At 41.1% G+C, this 19,180-nt stretch overlaps 1 long non-coding RNA gene across 1 annotated transcript in view; it reads left to right on the forward strand.

The window, feature by feature from the left end:
* The window catches only part of LOC137632007 (uncharacterized), a 51,873-nt gene that overhangs the window by 22,158 nt on the left and 10,535 nt on the right, over positions 1 to 19,180 (forward strand). Inside the window, exons 2-3 of the long non-coding RNA XR_011041994.1 lie at positions 3,241 to 3,393; positions 3,692 to 3,840. This is a non-coding gene — a long non-coding RNA (uncharacterized lncRNA). The remainder of the gene's footprint in view (positions 1 to 3,240; positions 3,394 to 3,691; positions 3,841 to 19,180) is intronic.

The following is a 19,180-nucleotide window of genomic DNA, read 5'->3' on the forward strand; positions in this document are numbered from 1 at the left end:
TTTTCCACTCCCCTGATCCACAAATTAGCTGTGTATTGTTCACCAGTCCTGGACCTAGCAGCAGCAATGAAGGATGCTTTCCAATACCCCTGGGGCAGGATGGACTTCAATGTCTTTCTCCCCAGTTCTGCTAGGTCCAAGACAAAGTTAAGGGCATCACAGAATTTGAGTAATTCTCGTAGTAACAAGATGACTGCTATTGGAGTGGTACCCTGATCTTCTAGATCTACTTATAAAATCTCCAATAGAACTTCCAAACTGTCCGAATCTTCAACAACCTCACATAAAAAAGTTCATTCTCTCTTTACGGCTGGAGGTTATCCAGCATTTCTGAAAGAAGGACTTTCTGAGACCAACCGAAAAACAGCTCTCTGGATACCTGCACAAGTCCTTTGCAGCAGTCTGCTGAGCAATGTGATCCTAGTTTTGTGCAGTAACTGGTGTTGTGGAGAAAGTATTACTGCCTCAAAGCCACTTTTCCTCTTGTTTTGTTAAGGTTTATATAGTTTTTATAGGAGATATTGATTTTAATGTTACTGTTCTTAAAATATTTGATTTTTCCTTGTTTCCTTTCCTCACTGGGCTATTTTACCTGTTGGAACTCCTAGGCTTATAGCATTCTGCTTTTTATACAAGGGTTGTAGCTTAGCTATTATAATAATAATGATGATAATATGCATACTACAGTTTTTTTACATTAGGAGAAACTTCTGTTACTGTGAAGTTATCGCTCGGCCCTCGGCCAGATGTTTAAACTTAGGGGAGTTGACCTCTCCCCATCGAAGGAACTCTGAGCATTGATAAAGTTTCAAACTGTCCTATCCTCTGGGAAATTAGACCCCATCTCGGAGTGTGATTCAAGGTTTTAAGATATCAGAAGATGGTACCTTTCAAACCGCACTGTAAAGATACGGATTGAAACCTGACATTGAAAACAGTTTTCCTTGCTTTAGCATCATCAGAGCGGGTAAGTGAACCATCTTGTATCTTGCTTCGAGGGTTGGAAAGACCCGCCATTCTCCTTTGTACTTGAAGTCATAGTCAAGAGAGAGAATCCATCCGTTTGTGATAACACATTTGACTACAGTGAACCCTCGTTTATCGCGGTAGATAGGTTCCAGTCGCGGCCGCGATAGGTGAAAATCCGCGAAGTAGTGACACCATATTTACCTATTTATTCAACATGTATATTCAGACTTTTAAAACCTTCCCTTGTACGTAGTACTGTTAACAAACTACCCTTTAATGTACAGAACACTTAATGCATGTACTACAGTACCCTAAACTAAAACAGGCACAAATATTAAAGGTGATTTTATATCATGCATTTCCTAAACATGCTAAAAAGCACGATAAAAAATGGCAACCAATATTTTGTTTACATTTATCTCTGATCATAATGTAGAAACAAACTGGAGGTAGAGCTTTGCTTATTACCCAGACATATTTCCCATACTTTTCCCTTAGAACTACATCACATCTTCCTACTTTAGATATATAGATATATATATATATATATATATATATATATATATATATATATATATATATATATATATATATATATATGTATACAGTATATATATATATATATATGTATACAGTATATATATATATATATATATATATATATATATATATATATATATATATATATATGTGTGTGTGTGTGTGTGTATATATATATATTTATATGTATACACATATACATACCTACATATATACATAAATACATGCATACATATATATATATATATTACTGTATATATATGGGTTATGGAAAAAATCCGCGAAGTGGTGAATCCGCGATGGTCGAACCGCGAAGTAGCGAGGGTTCACTGTACTCCATTTCATCACCTAAGACAGCGACTGATTTAGACAATTTACTACTGTGTCCTGATAAGGCGGCAGCTCTTTATTTAAAGAAGATGTTGCCCTACCACCCTAGTGTATCCAACCTGTTCATCAGCACCGGTCGAAAGGAAAGTGTTACCAAGAACACTATCTCCTGTTAGTTATGCAAGATTGTATTTAAAGCTAACAAATCTTCAGAAGAGCTTCCCACCGTTCCTTCTAGAGCTGACAATATCGGTTGTCTTAATGTAACCATAGCCTTCTGTGTAAGAACCACTCTGTATCACAGGTACTCAGTCCTCCACTGCTCACTTTGCAAGACTGTGCCCAAAGGTCCCTAGACATATTCTCTAGACCTCGTTGTGGCACCTGTGCCCAAAGGTCCCTAGACATATTCTCTAGACCTCGTTGTGGCACCCCAACAGTTGAGGTAGATACGATGATCCTGCCTTTTTATGGCGGGGGACCAGACTCTTGTGCTGATGAAAGCCTAGTATGGATGGCCCCTTTAGCAGGTGAGCACTTTGCTGAATTGTCATAATTTTTTGTTTGACAGCCATGTTATATTGCATATACAATATATATTGTGACTTCAATACTGATGTCATTTTTCGTACGGCAACATTGCGGTCACTCGCATTTGTCACTTGAGAGCTTAGGTTTGTCCTTGCCTCTTGTCAGAGCCTGGCTTTCTGTTCTTGGGTGAAGGGTTAGAGACACCCAATTTGCTTGGACTTCCTCCCACCTAAGTCAGACTACCCTTTAAAATGTCAAGGGTTTGTATTCACTTAAGGACAAACTACCAATTTTTTTTTAATTTTATTTTTCCCAAGTTTACCTAGTATGGCCAACTTCTACCAAGACCTAACCAAAGACAAGTGACTTGGTAATGCTTGACCTACCCGGCAGAGAAATAGGTTGGTAAAATGGTGAAATTGTGCACTGTTGTCTCACCCACCAGTTTTCTTATATTGGTTGTAATAAAGTGCATGCCAAAGGCTTACCCCTTTCAAATGATTCAGGTTTTATAGCTATAAGAAAATAAAAATCTAAATATTTTTAGTATTTACATCTCGAGATACGTTACACTAAAGTTAATGCTGCTGATAGCATTTGGTTGAAATTATGTAGGTCCAGCAACCAATCCTTTGGGAATTTGTAGAACTCTTGTTGTGGTCTGTAAGTGCATCAGTATTTTAAGGTGCTACTGCTGTATAAGTTTCAGCTACTGACAGGTAGCATTTTTATATTAATTAACAGAGTTAATCTGCAAGGTTTTAACCTATTCATGCATGCCTTGCAAAGAAAACCACCAAAATTGCAGACTGCTAGGCAAGTTACCCCTTGCTATAAGGTTTCTTTAGTACATTATGCCTTTACTTTCAGGAAGGATTTATCCAAGAGGTTGCCATTAGTTACTAATTTGATCACAAGGTAAAATTCCACAGTATAACTTGGAAAGCAGTCTGAATGCAGTAGAAACTAATCCTGAGTAACTTACTGCCTTTATAAAGTAGATTACTACTGCCATATGAAAAGGTAAATATAATTTTTATTTCCAGGTCTTTAATCCCTACTTGAAATTACAATAACTTGTAGCGGTACTCTGGGTGGGTTTTTGAGTGTTTATGCAATACAGTAGCTTTAAACTTTATTATGCTTTTAATTTTCACATGGAATTGTTTGGAAAATTGCTTATAGTATGTTGAAATTTGTTTAGATGTCCATTTAAAGTCTTGTTTAAATTCAATTAATACATAAATGTAGCTTGCATAGTTTGGTTGTAGGATTTTTTCAGAGTATTTTTTTCTTGCCTACATTTTTAACATTTTTCTAGGTAAAACTTCAAACTTGGGATCAAGTACTGCTCTGGTGATACTACAAGTATAAAAATTGTAATGGAGACTGTTGCTATGTTTATATGTAGAAACTCTCTTCAGACCTGTCATACTGCTCTACTCTGAGGGATAATTGGCAACAATATTTGTAAGTTTAAAATATTTGGTCAAACTTTACTTGATTTTTTTTAAACTTAGTGATCTGGTATTGTAGCTTATTAAAAAAATTCCTATGAAATAACCATGCAGTACATGTTGGATCTAAATTATAGCTTGGAATTGGATCTAAATTATAGCATGGATAATTTGAAACCAAAGTCATGTCATATGGATTTAATTTTATAAAGCCCAAATTTCTGAAACCTGTAAAATGAAAAAGGCAATGTTGATACAGATTTTATCTTATGGTTATTAATGTTGGAAATCTTCAGATTCATGTATGTTGGCTAAACTCATAAGCTTGCTTGACCTTTCAAAACTTTACTAAAGTTCTACAGTATTTCAGCTACTTAAAAGCTTAAATCCCACTTTAAATCTTTGGATAAAGTGCAAATTGTTCTTACACAGATAAAAACGTTTGTCTTTTAATTGGAGTATGATTTCAGCGAAGCTGGAACTTAAGATTTACGAGGTACATCGTCTGTATTTATTGGTGGGTAGCTGGGAATCCTTCCCACCCCACGAGCACAGAGAAGCACTTTTGACTTCATGCGCCAAGGAGTATGGATGTACTCTAGGTGACCCTGACTTGGCTACTTTTATTTTCTTTCTCTCTTTAGTGTGTGTATTCTCTCTTTAGTCTTTGTGTTGTTTGTGGTGAAAGTGAAAATGTACAGGTATGCAGTCATGCCTGTGGTTGCTGGCCAGTAATGTGGCAACTTTGAGTAGGAGTAATAAAGATCTCCATTTCTTGTGTGCCTCTAATAGGGGGCCATGACTGCTTGGTAGAATATGGCTTTTTATTGGAATGAGAGGTATTAGTTTGATTTTGCTAGGTTCCAGCACACACAGGAGTGTCTGGAAATGAGAAGGCAGATTTACTGGCAAAGAATGCTGCAGCCAAGTTGCTACCAAGAAGGTATCCCATTCTGCGTGATGATTGTTTATCCAGCATTAATAAATTGATTTATAATTGGCAACAACATTGGGGTAGTTTATTTGAAAGTAAAATGAGAGAAATAACAATCTTATATCCCCTTGGAAGGATAACATGCCCTGAAAGTGAGACTGCTCTTTGTCATCTCGCATTGGTCACACTCGAATGACACACAAGTTTCTGCTAAATGGTCAATACCTACCATATTGCCATGACTGTTTGATACCATTGACAGTGAAGCATTTGTTGACTGAATGCTACTTTCATAGCATGGAAAGAAACTGATATCTGTTTGAGGTTCAGTGTGAGGATGGCAGGTTCATCCTTGCCAATATTCTTGGACATGTTGTACTTGGCTAGCAGCATTTTTAGATTTCAGATGCAGGTCTTCTGAAAACTATTTAACTTTTATAATGACATCTTTGCTTTTATGGTTTTAATTGAATATTCTTTAAATCATTTTTTAGGATAAACGATATTGTCAGGATGCCAGAAAACTTCAAATCAACCAATCATTGGGTAGAATATGGCGGTCTCCTTATTGGGTAGAAATGGCAAATGAGATTGTTTACCTAAGGAAGCTTCCTCAAGGCTGATACTCCTCTTTCGCTCACAGGTATTCTACCCCACGAGCCTTCAGCTTTCAGTCTTTCCCAATGGTAGGTCAGTGAGGAAGGAAGACTTGACGGATATACCATATCTGCTAGCTGCATGAGGCAGTGAACTCTATCCTAAACTGTAGCAAACTTGATGATGACCAAGCCAAGTCTTTGCCCATAAAAATGTTTGGACTTTTTAGGCCTGGAGGATGTTCAGTCTACAGGAGAGACTTCGGTGAGTCCTCACTAGGATTATTTCTGCTGCCAGCAGTGTCTGATGTGAACCCCCTACAGCCAGACCTCGACTACTGTTTGTGCAGCTAATGACCGGTTCTCTCTTTCAGCAGTGTCTTTGCCACCCCCACCCCCCTGATAAGGCCATATTACTAACTAATTGGGAAGGGAAGAAGTGGCTTAATCCCCTTTTCCAAACTCATTATGTAGAAGAGTTTCCAGCTGCTGCCCACCTCTTGAAAGGGGAGAAGGCACATCTTGGGTCCCCATCCCTTTGATCCTCCTCAACATAAGCATAACAAGGCTGCTTTAATTTCTGACTAGGAGAATACACCAGTTCAGCGTAATGCACAACCATACCCCTTCTGAGGCTGGATCTCAGGACTATTAAATAAATGACTGGCTGAAAAGAAGTTTTGAGTTATGAAGGAACTTGTGAACATGAGCCATACAGTGCAACTTGCTCTTCGGTAGGAGAGTTCTCTTTTAAGGTTAACTTGAATGCTTGTGTGCACCCCACTATGGACAAAAAAGAAAATACTAGAACACAATCCTATTAAAACCCCATGCATACCCAGTTCCTGATCAGGTCCACCTATTGCCAACACGCCAAACTAATTTTATAAGAAAAATCGGTGGGATTAAATCAGTATTTCGGAGTATTCATTTGTTGTTGGTTTACTATTATTCATCTAGTAATTTCAATTTGTATAAAATTGTACTTATCAGTAGGCTACCTATGTTATTGGTTTTACTTGTTACTTGTACATTTAAACAGTACAATGGGTTAATATAATATAAATGATGTATGTAATATGTTAATAAACCCCCGACTGCGTATATAATATTAAAATATGGATGATGCATTTACAAAATGCAAGTTAAGGTTAGATTATATATTTAATGTATATACAGGTATACCTCACCTTACGTCGGTAATTGGTTCCAGGAGAGGCAAGTCGAAAAACGGCAAGTCGAATTTAGAGAGATTAAATGAAATGAAAACTATATTCCATAACAAATTGATGCCGAGATGAAAAAAATTTTATTTGCAATACTCTTGATCAGCCAATCACAACCATAAATAAAAAAAAAAGTATAATTGTTGATTAAGTTGCACTAGAAATTAAAAAAAAAGCATACAAAATTTTTTCATGATTTTTATATATTTTCATTAATTATTTTAGAATATGATTTTAAGTGCTGTTAATGCTTTAAATGGTATAGTTGATCAGAAAATGTTGCTGTTAAGCTCTTAAAGACCGCTAGTTATTATAAAAAGACGCAGCTGTTTTCATAGTTCATTTGCTAGGATTAATGTGAACATTTATTTTATATACTTTGATTCCTTTTTTATAGTAAAATAACATGTTTTGTGGACTTTTAACGCTATCCCAGTGATATGACTTTGATACTTGTGGTGGATAGACGGAAAGTCAAACAAAATGACTTGGAACTTTATTTTTATTTTTCCATGTATTTTTGACAGCCAACGTAAATTTGAAACAGACTTGACTCAAAATGAACTAAGTCGAGGTATACCTGTACTGTACTGTATACTACTTGCACTTTGATAGGGATCATAGGTAGATTTCTAGATATAGTACAAATTCAGTAATTTAGTGCATACAGTATATTGTCAAATGACATGCAGTCAGTGACAAAAGCCCATTTATACATGCTTTTCCATATAACAGATATGTGCAACCTCACTTTTCTTTCACGTTAACATCACTTTAGTTCACATGTATTGATTGTTGGTAAAGGATCAGACCTTTAGTTACCTTTGGCAATACATTTAGCACTAATAAAGCCTCTGCAATGCTTTAGTCATTGTTGGACATCTGAGGGAGTGGGTAGATCCATTGAAATGCTGGAATCTGGGCCTAAAATATGTTAAATTGCCAATGCACTTAACATCCGCTGAAGCGTTGTTAACAGGCATGGAATCAGCATCAAACTTTGGGTACGATAGCACTCGGTCATGGCGTTAGTCGTTAGAGGTAGACTACACAATGACAAGATCACTCGGTTAATGTTCAGGCGTGATGTCATCCTTTATGGATAGCTAACTCCCTGCAAAATGACCTCCTGAATGTCTTTGTGAATGTGTGCACCCAGACAAGACTGAATACTGTATAATTTTATGAATAGAACTTACCTGGCAGTTATATATATATAGCTGAGTCTCTGACTGCGGCAGAATTTAATCGAAAATCGCGGCAATCGCCTTGTGGTGGTTGTGTGGTTAGATGGTTAACAACCCTTACAGGGTGGTACTTGGAATCATTCCCATTTTCTGTTCCTCAGATTATCTCTACCGGCCGGATCGACAACATCGTTGGTCCGCCTTTCAGAGTTTTTCGGATCGCTTTCCCTTCATCGCCTTTTTGGACTTCGTTTTTGGTGAAGTACACTGTGTTGGGATTTGGCAATCGTGTTGCTTTTTGTTTTTTGTCTTTTTTTCCTTTATTATCATGAGTGAGAAAATTCATTATCGTGTTTGTGCGAATGATATTTGCAAGGTGAGGTTGCCGAAACTTTCGGTTGACCCTCACACTATCTGTATGGGTTGCAGGGGGTTTGAATGTGCTTTAGATAATAAGTGCAAGGAATGCGAGGTTTTAAGTGATAATGATTGGTTAGCTATGCAGCGCTGTGTGCGCAAACTCGAGATTGATAGAGTTAGAAGAGCTAAATCAAAGCCAAAGTCTGCTAGTGAGCCTAGCTTAGATTTATCTATTGACCCTTTGCTTGTAACCCCTTTGGAAGGTATTCCTTCCCCAAATGTAGTGACTCCTGCCCCTTCTACAGGACCTGTGCCTACGGATGACCCTGGGTATGCTAAATTAGCTGCTGAATTGGAGGCCATTAAAGCACAGTTGGAGGCCTTTAAAGGTAAGGGTGTTGGTGAAATTAGTGCTTGTGAAAGTGCAGTGGAGGTGGCGACTGATCGAATCTGTCATACCCTTAGGTCTAGACCTCTACCAAGCTCCCAGGACCAAGGGAGAAGGTACGTTGAAAGCCGAAAGGGGGTGAGAGGTGCTTATCCTCGGTCAGTCGTCGCCTCAGACAGTCCTGTTGCGATCTCCCAGGCTGCTCTTGACCGCCGTAGGAAAGGAGTGTCGGATACGTTTGTGTCTTCGCCTGATCATTCTCCCAGACGTAATTGGCGTTACGAATCAAGACCAATGAAGAGAGGGTGGAACCGGGACGTGCAGTCTCGCTCTCCCTCTCCCGGTTCAAGTAGCAGAGACCCTGATCCTTCGGAAGACGATTTCGATGTTCCTGTTAAAAGGCCGAAACAGAGAGTCCTTAGCCCAGTTAATCCTGCTAGACTCCCTGCTTCTTCTGCCAGCGCTCCCAGTCAAGCCGTACGTCAACTGCCGTCTTCGGCACCGCGAGAGCCAGCGGAGGTTGCTAAAGCTTTCATGGTTGTTATGCAGGAACAACTTTCATCGTTAGTTAAAGCTTTCAGCCACCCTTCTCAGTCCGTCAGACGTAAGGACGTCTCTTTGCCTGTTAAGAGATCTTCTTCTAAGAGAGATTTTAGTATCTCTCCCAAGAAACCTCTGCGCACTTCGTCGGCCATACGACAACGTACACCCTCTTCATCGGCACGCTGCCAGGAATTTCCTTCCCCCCCTTCCCGCCGCCAGGACGATACTGCCTCTCGTTCTCGGCGCCGTGACGATTCCGTTTCCCTTTTGAAACGCCTGGACATTACTGCCTTGTTTCTTAGGAAACAGGATGAATGCAGTCTGCATTTTCAAGGCGACGGCAGCCTGCATCATCAGGACGCTTCCGTTTCTCGTCATCATGACGATCCTGCCTCTCGTCATTGTGACGATACCACTGCTCGTCATCGTGACGATACCGCCTCTCGCCGACTGGATGTTAGCGGCGCTCGGCGCCAGGATTCAAACAGCTCTCGCTGCCAGACTGCTGGCAGCCTAACTCTTCGGGATGTTATCCTTGAGCAGGACCTCGAAGATATTTCGGAAGAGGAAGAAAAACCTGCCGACTCTTCTAGCGATTACAAGGTTCTTTCTCGCTCTCTTTTGGAACTTTATGGGGAGGAATTTCAACCTTCGGCCCCTCGTTCTCCTCAGTCTCAATTTACCAGGAAGAAAGCTACTAAGTCTTCGGCCTTCATCAAAATGAAACTTTGAATTTCGGCCAGGAAAGCTCTCGCTAAAGTGGATGATTGGATGAAGGAACGGAGACAAGCTGTCAAGACCACCTTTTCTTTTCCACCGTCCCAGCTCGCTTCCAAGGCCGGTATGTGGTATGAGACAGGGGAACCTTTGGGGTTAGGAGTGCTTTCCTCCTCCCAAGGTGACTTCTCGGCTCTTGTGGACTCGGCAAGAAGGCATGCTTTAAACTCTGCCAAGGTGATGTGGTCCATGTCGGAGCTTGATCACCTCGTCAAGGGAATTTTCAGGGTTTTCGAGGTTTTCAGCTTCCTGGACTGGTCTCTCGGGACTCTGGCCAGGAAGTCTGAACTCCTGGAGGACACGAAGGACCTGACGAGTATTATGTCCTGCATGGACAAAGCTCTAAGGGATGGAGCTAATGAATTGGCTTCCCTTTTCTCAGCAGGGGTCTTAAAGAAGAGGGCCCTTTTGTGCTCCTTCACCTCTAGATCAGTGACTGTTGCCCAGAAGTCGGAGCTGCTTTACGCCCCTTTTTCTCGTCATCTTTTTCCTGAAGCTCTGGTCAGAGATATCTCCCTTTCTCTGGCTCAGAAGGCTACTCAGGACCTTTTGTCTCGGTCGGCTAGAAAGACCTTACCTGTTGCTCCTGCTCCTCTGAAGAAGGAGAAGAAGTTTCAACAGCCCTTTCGGGGCAGGATCTCCTCGAGAGCGGATTTTAGGGGGAGAAGACAAGAGTCAGGGCCAAGGACCAGCAGGGGTGCGTTTAGGCCCCGGTCCAAAAAATGAGATGGAAGTCCTCCAGACACCAGTAGGGGCAAGACTGTCTCGTTTTTGGCAGTCTTGGGAAAGGAAAGGGGCGGACACCTGGTCCCTCTCAGTCGTCAAGGAAGGTTACAAGATCCCCTTTTTAAAGAAACCACCTCTCTCAGACTCTCCCCTGGCCTTAGTGGCTCAGTACACCGACGCGGGGAAACGAGAGGCTCTTCTGGAGCTAGTCGACCAGATGTTGGTCAAGGGAGCAATAGAGCCAGTTCAAGACCTCGCCTCACCAGGCTTTTACAATCGCCTGTTTCTGGTTCCCAAGAACTCGGGTGGATGGAGACCAGTCCTAGATGTCAGCTCTCTGAACGCCTTCGTGGAGAAAACAAAGTTCTCCATGGAGACGACTCAGTCAGTGCTGGCTGCAGTTCGTCCAGGAGACTGGATGGTTTCTCTCGACCTGCAGGACGCTTATTTTCACGTCCCCATTCATCCGTCTTTGAGGAGATATCTGAGGTTTGTGTTCCAGGGCAAGTGCTTCCAGTTCAGGGCACTTTGCTTCGGTCTCAGCACAGCTCCCCAAGTCTTCACCAGACTTATGGCGAATGTGGCAGGCTGGTTACACCAGGAGGGGATAAGGGTCTCCTTCTATCTAGACGACTGGCTGATCCGGTCACAGTCGAAAGAGAAATGTCTGGAGGACCTAATGAAAACTTATACGATCACTCAGGACCTGGGACTCATCGTCAACTGGGGGAAGTCTCAGACCGAGCCGAATCAGACTATTCTCTATTTGGGGATAGTTCTGAATTCAGTTCTTTTTCAGGCTTCTCCCTCCCAGGAGAGGCAGACCAGGTGCCTGGACAAAGTCAAAGACTTTTTGAGGAAGCAGGAATGCTCAGCGAAGGAGTGGATGAGTCTGCTGGGAACTCTATCCTCCCTGGAGCAGTTTGTCCCTTTGGGAAGACTACACCTAAGGCCTCTGCAACACTTCCTCATAAAGGTTTGGAACAGAAAGATCCAGGAGGACACTTTTTCTTTTCCCATTCCGACAGAGATCAAGGATCTTTTAATGTGGTGGCTGGACCCAGCTCTGTTGGGAAAAGGGATCTCCTTGTTCAAGAAGAACCCCGACCTAGTGTTATTCTCAGACACGTCCGAGTCAGGCTGGGGAGCAACACTAGGGAACAAAGAGGTCTCAGGTATTTGGGAAGGGAGTCAGGTCAGTTGGCATATCAACAGGAAGGAATTGATGGCCATTTTGTTAGGGCTCAAGGCCTTCAAAACCTCGGTGTCGGGAAAGACTGTGGAGATCAATTCCGACAACACCACAGCTCTCGCATACATAAGGAAGCAAGGGGGAACTCACTCCCTCTCCCTGTTCTCAACTGCGAGAGAGTTTCTCCTCTGGGCGAACGAGAACGAGACCCAGCTGTTGACAAGGTTTGTTCAAGGGCAGAGAAACATCAGGGCAGACATGCTCAGCAGGAGGGGACAGGTCCTTCCTACAGAGTGGACTCTCAACCCGCATGTCTGTCGGAGCCACTGGAAGTTGTGGGGCAGACCAGTAATAGACCTTTTCGCCTCCGGTCTAAACAAGAGGATCCCCAACTACTGCTCCCTAGTCCCGGACGAAGAAGCTGTTGCAGTGGACGCCTTCTTGATGGATTGGACGGGGCTGAACATGTATGCCTTTCCCCCGTTCAAGATCATCAATCTGGTTGTCAGGAAGTTCGCTCTCCTCGATTCGGGACGAATGACACTAGTGGCTCCATTCTGGCCTGCGAGGGAATGGTTCACCGAAGTGGTAGGGTTACTGATGGACTTTCCAAGAAGACTCCCGGCAAGTCCAGATCTTCTCAGACAACCCCACTTCGAGAGATTTCACCAAAACCCCCTCGCTCTCAATCTGACTGCCTTCAGACTGTCGAGAAGCTCGTTAGATCTCGAGGCTTTTCGGCAAAAGCGGCGAAAGCTATTGCCAGGGCAAGGAGGATCTCTTCACAAAGAGTCTACCAGTCAAAGTGGGAGACCTTTAGAGCTTGGTGCAGGAGGCGCAAGGTTTCCTCGTCCTCTACCTCTCTGAGCCAGATTGCAGACTTTCTTTTGTACCTCAGGCAGGATGCTAAGCTGGCTGTGTCTACCATTAAAGGATACAGGAGCATGCTCTCAACTGTCTTTAGGCATAGAGGCTTAGAGTTATCTCAGAATAAGGACTTGCAGGACCTCATTAGGTCTTTTGAGACAACGAAGCAGGTGCACTTAAGACCCCCTTCTTGGAACCTGGATGTGGTGCTTAAGTTTTTGTGCTCCAGGAAGTTTGAGCCTATCTCGCAAGCTTCTCTGCGAGATGTGACTAAGAAAACCCTCTTCCTTTTGTCTCTAGCGACTGCCAGGAGGATCAGCGAGGTCCAGGCAATCGAGAAGCGTGTAGGCTTCACCCTAAATGGAGCGGTTTGTTCCTTGAGGTTCGACTTTCTCGCCAAGAATGAGAACCCTTCGAAACCCTGGCCTAGGACTTTTGAAGTCCCTAACCTCACGAATCTAGTAGGTCAGGAACAGGAAAGCCTCCTCTGCCCGGTTAGGGCTCTCAAGGCTTATTTGGCCCACACTAAGAGCGTGAGGGGTGCTTCCAACTCCTTATGGTGTTCAGTGAAGGATCCTCATAAACCCCTGTCAAAGAACGCTTTGTCCTTTTTCCTGAGGGAAACTATTAGGGAAGCCCACCTCTTTTGTGAGGAAGAAAACTTCGCCCTGTTAAAAGTACGGGCTCACGAAGTAAGGGCCATTGCTGCTTCGCTGGCATACCGGAAAAATATGTCAGTTAAGCAGATCATGGACGCAACGTTCTGGAGGAGCAACTCTGTCTTCGCTTCTCATTACCTCAGAGAGGTAAGAGTGGACTATGACAAGTGTTATACCTTGGGCCCATACAGTACGTAGCTGCGGCTTCTGTATTAGGCAAAGGAGTTACTACCCCCACTCAACCTTAGTTTATGTACTTGTATATGGGTTTGTGTTTTTTGATGGTTATCTGAGGTCCTCGTCCTGTGGTACGGTTCCCTCAGTCCAGATAGATAGTTTATATCTATTTCTGCAAGGTTAGATGGTTAGCTTTAGTAAGGTTGCAGGTTTTTTTTATATGGGAAGGTAGTTTTCTGAAGTCTAGTCAAGTTGTTGGTCCTACCCCTTTGACAGACTCGATTGAGTTGTTTGCAGCGTAGCAGGTCTACTCCTGGCTGAACACTCCTAAGGGAAAGCGACTCTAGAGGCAGTTACCTTTGAAGTCAGCTACCTTAGCAGGTAAGGAATCAAGGTGTTTGTTCTCCTACAACTCTTTTGTTGTTTCCCCAACTATGATTTTTCTGTCTGTTTCCCTCCTCCAAATGTGTGAATCAGCTATATATATATAACTGCCAGGTAAGTTCTATTCATAAAAATGGAGTTTTTATGATAAAACAAAGTTTTATGAATACTTACCTGGCAGTTATATATATATATATATATTTTAAAGCCCACCCACCTCCCCTCAGGAGACAGGTTGGGCAAAGATAATCTGAGGAACAGAAAATGGGAATGATTCCAAGTACCACCCTGTAAGGGTTGTTAACCATCTAACCACACAACCACCACAAGGCGGTTGCCGCGATTTTCGATTAAATTCTGCCGCAGTCAGAGACTCAGCTATATATATATAACTGCCAGGTAAGTATTCATAAAACTTTGTTTTATCATAAAAACTCCATTTTCCATACTGTTGACCTCCCTTCTAAGAGGGCATGTGTTTGGATCCCAGGGGAGAGAGAGATAGATAATAAAAGAAATGTATGAAAACTAATATTCTATAACAAATTGGTGCTGATGTAATTTATATTGAATGGCTTGGAAACAACGAATGGGCTGAAGTACTCATGAATACCCCTGATATTGTCTAGACTTAACTGACAGAGGCAGCAGGTCTGGCTGACAAAATATATACTGGGAGGGTTCAGAAATCAGCAGAAACAGAAAATTGGATCTGCATGTCTTGAGGAGCCACCTCGACAGGTATTCGCCAAAGGGATGACATCCTTGATGTGTAAGATAGAGGGTACACTGATGCTGTTGGTCCCAACTTCATTTTAATGGACGATAATGCCCATTCACATTTGGATGACTTTTTAGAAAAATATTTAAACCCTTAAATGCTGCTGTTGATCCATGGCATGTAGTTCTCCACTCAAGATTAAACATTTCACATAGGTATTGGGAGAAATGGCATTAACCTTCTATTGTTTCCCATTCCTCTCATATCACCGATGTTTAATTCAAAATAAGGCTGAAGTTATTCAGGAATATCTTAATCTTCTGAAAGCTTTTCAAAGTCTTTGAACACATAAAAGTGTCTTGCTGAAGAAGAAAAACTAATAATTAGGGTCAGTTGGGGGGAAAAACTCATTAGAAAATTTATGTAAGCCTTTTCAAAATAATTCATTGCCATGTGAGGGTTTTGTTATACTAAATTCTTCTTTCTTTTGAACAGGTTTTCTTAGGTTGTTTCACGGTTGTTAGGAAGAAATGCAAAAACACGGAGAAAGCCAGAATTTTAAACCTGCACATGAATTGTAAATACCTGATAAAATAGGTGATACCATGAATGTTCCATTCAATCCCAATTATTATATTTTCTTGAAGACCAAATGCCATAATCTGTGATAAATATTCAATTTCCATCATTGGCTTCAGAATCATACAGGAAGAATTTCACTAATAGAGAAATCAAAATTTGGGTGGAATTGGGAATTCTGTCCTTGCAGATGAAAGTCTGGGGTATACGATGTTTGCTGTTCCCAGTGTTGATCACTTTTAGTACAGTATGTTGCAAATTTTCTAGCTCAAAATTTGCAATGTTGCACATTTTTAGCTGCATTGTTGCACATTTATTAGCTGAATGTGCAATGTTGCACATTTCGTAGCTCAGAACAGGTAATATATTGCACATTTCTAAGCTCAGAATGTTCATATTCATCTAAAGATTATAGACAATTTGCAAACAAAGAACAAGTAGGTTGATTCAAAGTCGGTACTTTCTGCTCTTAAATGGCCACTTTAGCATCCACTTTGCTCTTGGTGGAACTGTGATTGAGTTCATTGAAAAATTATAATTCCTTGACTGTGATCTTTTGATTAGATGTGTAATCTTGCTGGACACTTATTTTACATTCCCAGTATTTTTTCTTATTTAAGTAACATAAATTCTAATTCAAATTACAGAATATGTAAATAGACAAATTTATTTTACGCTTTAACAAGATTTTTCAACTGAAGTGATAATTTTGTCAAAATGATTAATTTTAAAAAATGGCAGTTATGGTCTGAAAGAACTATTACTGGAATATTAGAAAAAAAATGATAGTTTTGGGCCTAAAACTGCCAAATTGCAAATTTGTCATTGGCCATTTTTTGACTAGCAATTTTCCAGCTGTGATGTTTCCTAGTACCAATATATTTGGATATATAATCACGAACTGTGGCAAAATACACGCTTTGTAAGTTATAATCATGCATATGTTAATCTAAATACTTAGCTCTGCATTGATAAATGAGATATACAGTAAATGCTCTTTACAGGCAACAATCTGTCATGATGGATTTCAACATTGCAGTTCTGATATCCCATGGTACCAGTACCGAGATCTATGCGTTTTAAGTTTCTATTCATCAAGGAACCTTGCAGGTGGGGCTGCTGTGTACAGCCTGAAGCCGGCCTTCATGCAATTTCCTTCCTTGCACAATGTCATTTCTCTGGCCTACTGTCTCATTCCCCTAGAATCATTCACTTTGAAATGATATCCTTCAGATGTTTGGCAATTAGCTAGTCAAGTTACGGGAGGGCTTGTTAAGTACTGTGTATGAATATGTATACATGGGATGTACACCTCATTTTCAATACTGAACACTACTATGCCTTAAGGATTACATGCCTTACAAGATTTTTCTGCCTAAAACTTTGTAAATGGTACTGTGATCCCTTGTTTATCATAGTACTGTTGATAGGTTTCAAGACCGGCCGTGATACTTAAATTTCGGGAAGTATGGACACCAAGTTTTTTTTGCTATTTTATGCTTCTTTTGTTGTTCTTAGACTAAGAAATGCTATTTATTATTATTCTAATGGATTTGAGAAATTTTGGATGTTCATAGATCATGATTTTTCTTGCATTTTCCAGAAAATCCACGTTCTATTTTCCATGTATATTGAAGTCCACAAAGTCATGAATTTGCGATAGTTGAACCGCAAAGTACTAAGGGGTCACTATAATTGGTTTTGTATGTGAACTTCACACTTTTTTTTTTTTTATCTTATTTACTGTAACAGTAATTTTCTTAGGGTAAATATTCATGCATTCATTGAAATAGCCTCGTGTGTTTACAATATCGTACTGTATACGAAAAACCGTACTGTACATAGATACTGTACAAGCTACGCATTTATTGACGAGCTGGTAGGGTTGTTAATCAATCTCACAAAGATGGCTATCACTTATGTGATGTATTCTCACCCTGGGTAATAAAGCTGGACTATTGTAGTAATAGTACTGTGAATATATTACAGCATTGGTGAGTGTTGTTAATAAAGATCACCAGACAAGTGTTTTGTTTGTTACTTTTCTATTACTGTACTGTAGTTGTCAAAGAATCCTATGTGATCAAAGGCAACTTCAGGGCTGCAAAGGAAAAGAGCCCCTTTGCTGTGGCTGCCTCCTCATATAAATATTTGCCAGGTTCCATACTGGGACTGGAAAGGAAACTGGTCAAACTCCGTCAAACCTTTAACTCCCTACCACTTTCGAGAGAAGTGTCTAGGGACGTTGACCAGACTACTCGGGACTTGTGCCTGCTATTATCAGGCAACTTAATGGTCTAGGAAAAGGTTTCAGGGCACTGGTCAATTCAGGCATGTTCTCCATTGACCATTTGACTGTTGAACTTCCCTGGTCTGAACAGGTTCTTGAATAAAAAAAAGTGCTGACACCTAGTTTTTTTTCAGAGCAAGCCATTCAGACAAAATCCTGTCCCTAGCACACTTGAGGCTGATGTTTTAATACACCTTGGAAGCCACTCTGTTGCTCTGCCTATTGATTCCGCAGTTTCAACCCTAAATCCGCGGACGTTGGATAGACTGGTTTTAGCCGACCATCTTCTCTGCTTCCAAGTCTGCCCACATGAAAACTGTTTCCATGTCGAGTCTCCAGGCAATGTACTGTACCTTGCATAGCTAATGAACAAAAAGGGCTTTACCAACCTAAACATTTTAGGGGTGATGTCAGTCTCTTTTTCTACACCAACCACTGGACCAGTTGGATCCTTGAAAGGAGAGACTGGCAGATTTGATAGCGACAAGCTCTGGAACTGATAAATGCAAAGTGTGCCCTCTACCTCCTCCTCAAACAGGATCTCAGTCAGTGATGGTCAGTTGAGAAGGGACATGGTAGAAGAGGAACCAGAGGATAGTAGGACAGGCAGTCCCCTTGCTTTTGCAAAGCCATAAGGCAAGGTAGTAATTTTAGGGGGCAGAAAAATGGCTGGTAAAACAAGTCCTTTGGAACTGATTCTGTATTCTTTTCATTAGCTTGTCATCTCCTCACTGACACCCGACATCGTCCTATCAGCTAAAGTCTGGGAAACCCCTGGAATTCAAATTTGAGGTCGACAAAAGTACACTACAGGTTATATGGGACAGAAACTTTTGCAGTAGTCTCTTACTTGTGGAAAAGTAAACTGGGCTGGAGACCGGTCATCGACCGTGTGTTCTACTGACTGTTGAAAATGGAGACAGAGAGCACTGTACGAGTGGCTATCAGGAAAAATGACTTTACGCTCTCCCTCAACCCGAAAGTTGTATACTTGTATAATTCATCGGTATTAGAGGAAGATCCTCCGATTTGCCTTTTGGGGCAAGGTTTTTCATTAACCTTTTGCTTTGGTTGGTTGTAAAGGATAGCTTGTCAGCCACCTGTTACTGCTGCTAGAAAGTATTGGGTCCTTTGACTAGCCAGACAGTACTACATTGAATCCCTCATTCTGGTAAGGCTCATTTTGTCTTTGCCTACACATTCACCGAATGGTCTGACCTATTCTTTCCACATTCTCCTCTGTTCTCATACACCTCACAACACACAGATTTTCAAACTATAATTTTTTTCTCAAGGGGTCAACTACTGTAGTTTAATTGTTCAGTGGTTGCTTTCCTCTTGGTAAGGGTAGAAGAGAGACTTTAACCAAGACACTCCAAAATCAAACCATAGCCTCTGCACCATGGCCTTCCACTCTTGGATTATTGCTCTTGCTTGAGGGTACACTTGGGCCAGCTGTTCCTTCTTATTTCTCTTCCTCTTGTCTTTTTCTCAAGTTTTTATAGTTTATATATGAAAGATCTAATTTAATGTTGTCTCTGTTCTTGGCATATATTGTTTTGATTGTTTATTACATCTCTTGTAGTTTATTTCCTTGTTTCCTTAACTTGCTGGGCTGTTTTTTCCCTGTTAGAGCCCTTGGGCTTATAGCATCTTTCTTTTCCAACTAGGGTTTTAGTTTAGCTTGTAATAATAATAATAGTGTTACTGTAATTTTCACGCGTCTTGACTTGGACTCTTGTCTACG

This window comes from Palaemon carinicauda, chromosome 40, assembly GCF_036898095.1.
Source record: "Palaemon carinicauda isolate YSFRI2023 chromosome 40, ASM3689809v2, whole genome shotgun sequence".
Classification (NCBI taxonomy): Eukaryota; Metazoa; Arthropoda; class Malacostraca; order Decapoda; family Palaemonidae; genus Palaemon; species Palaemon carinicauda.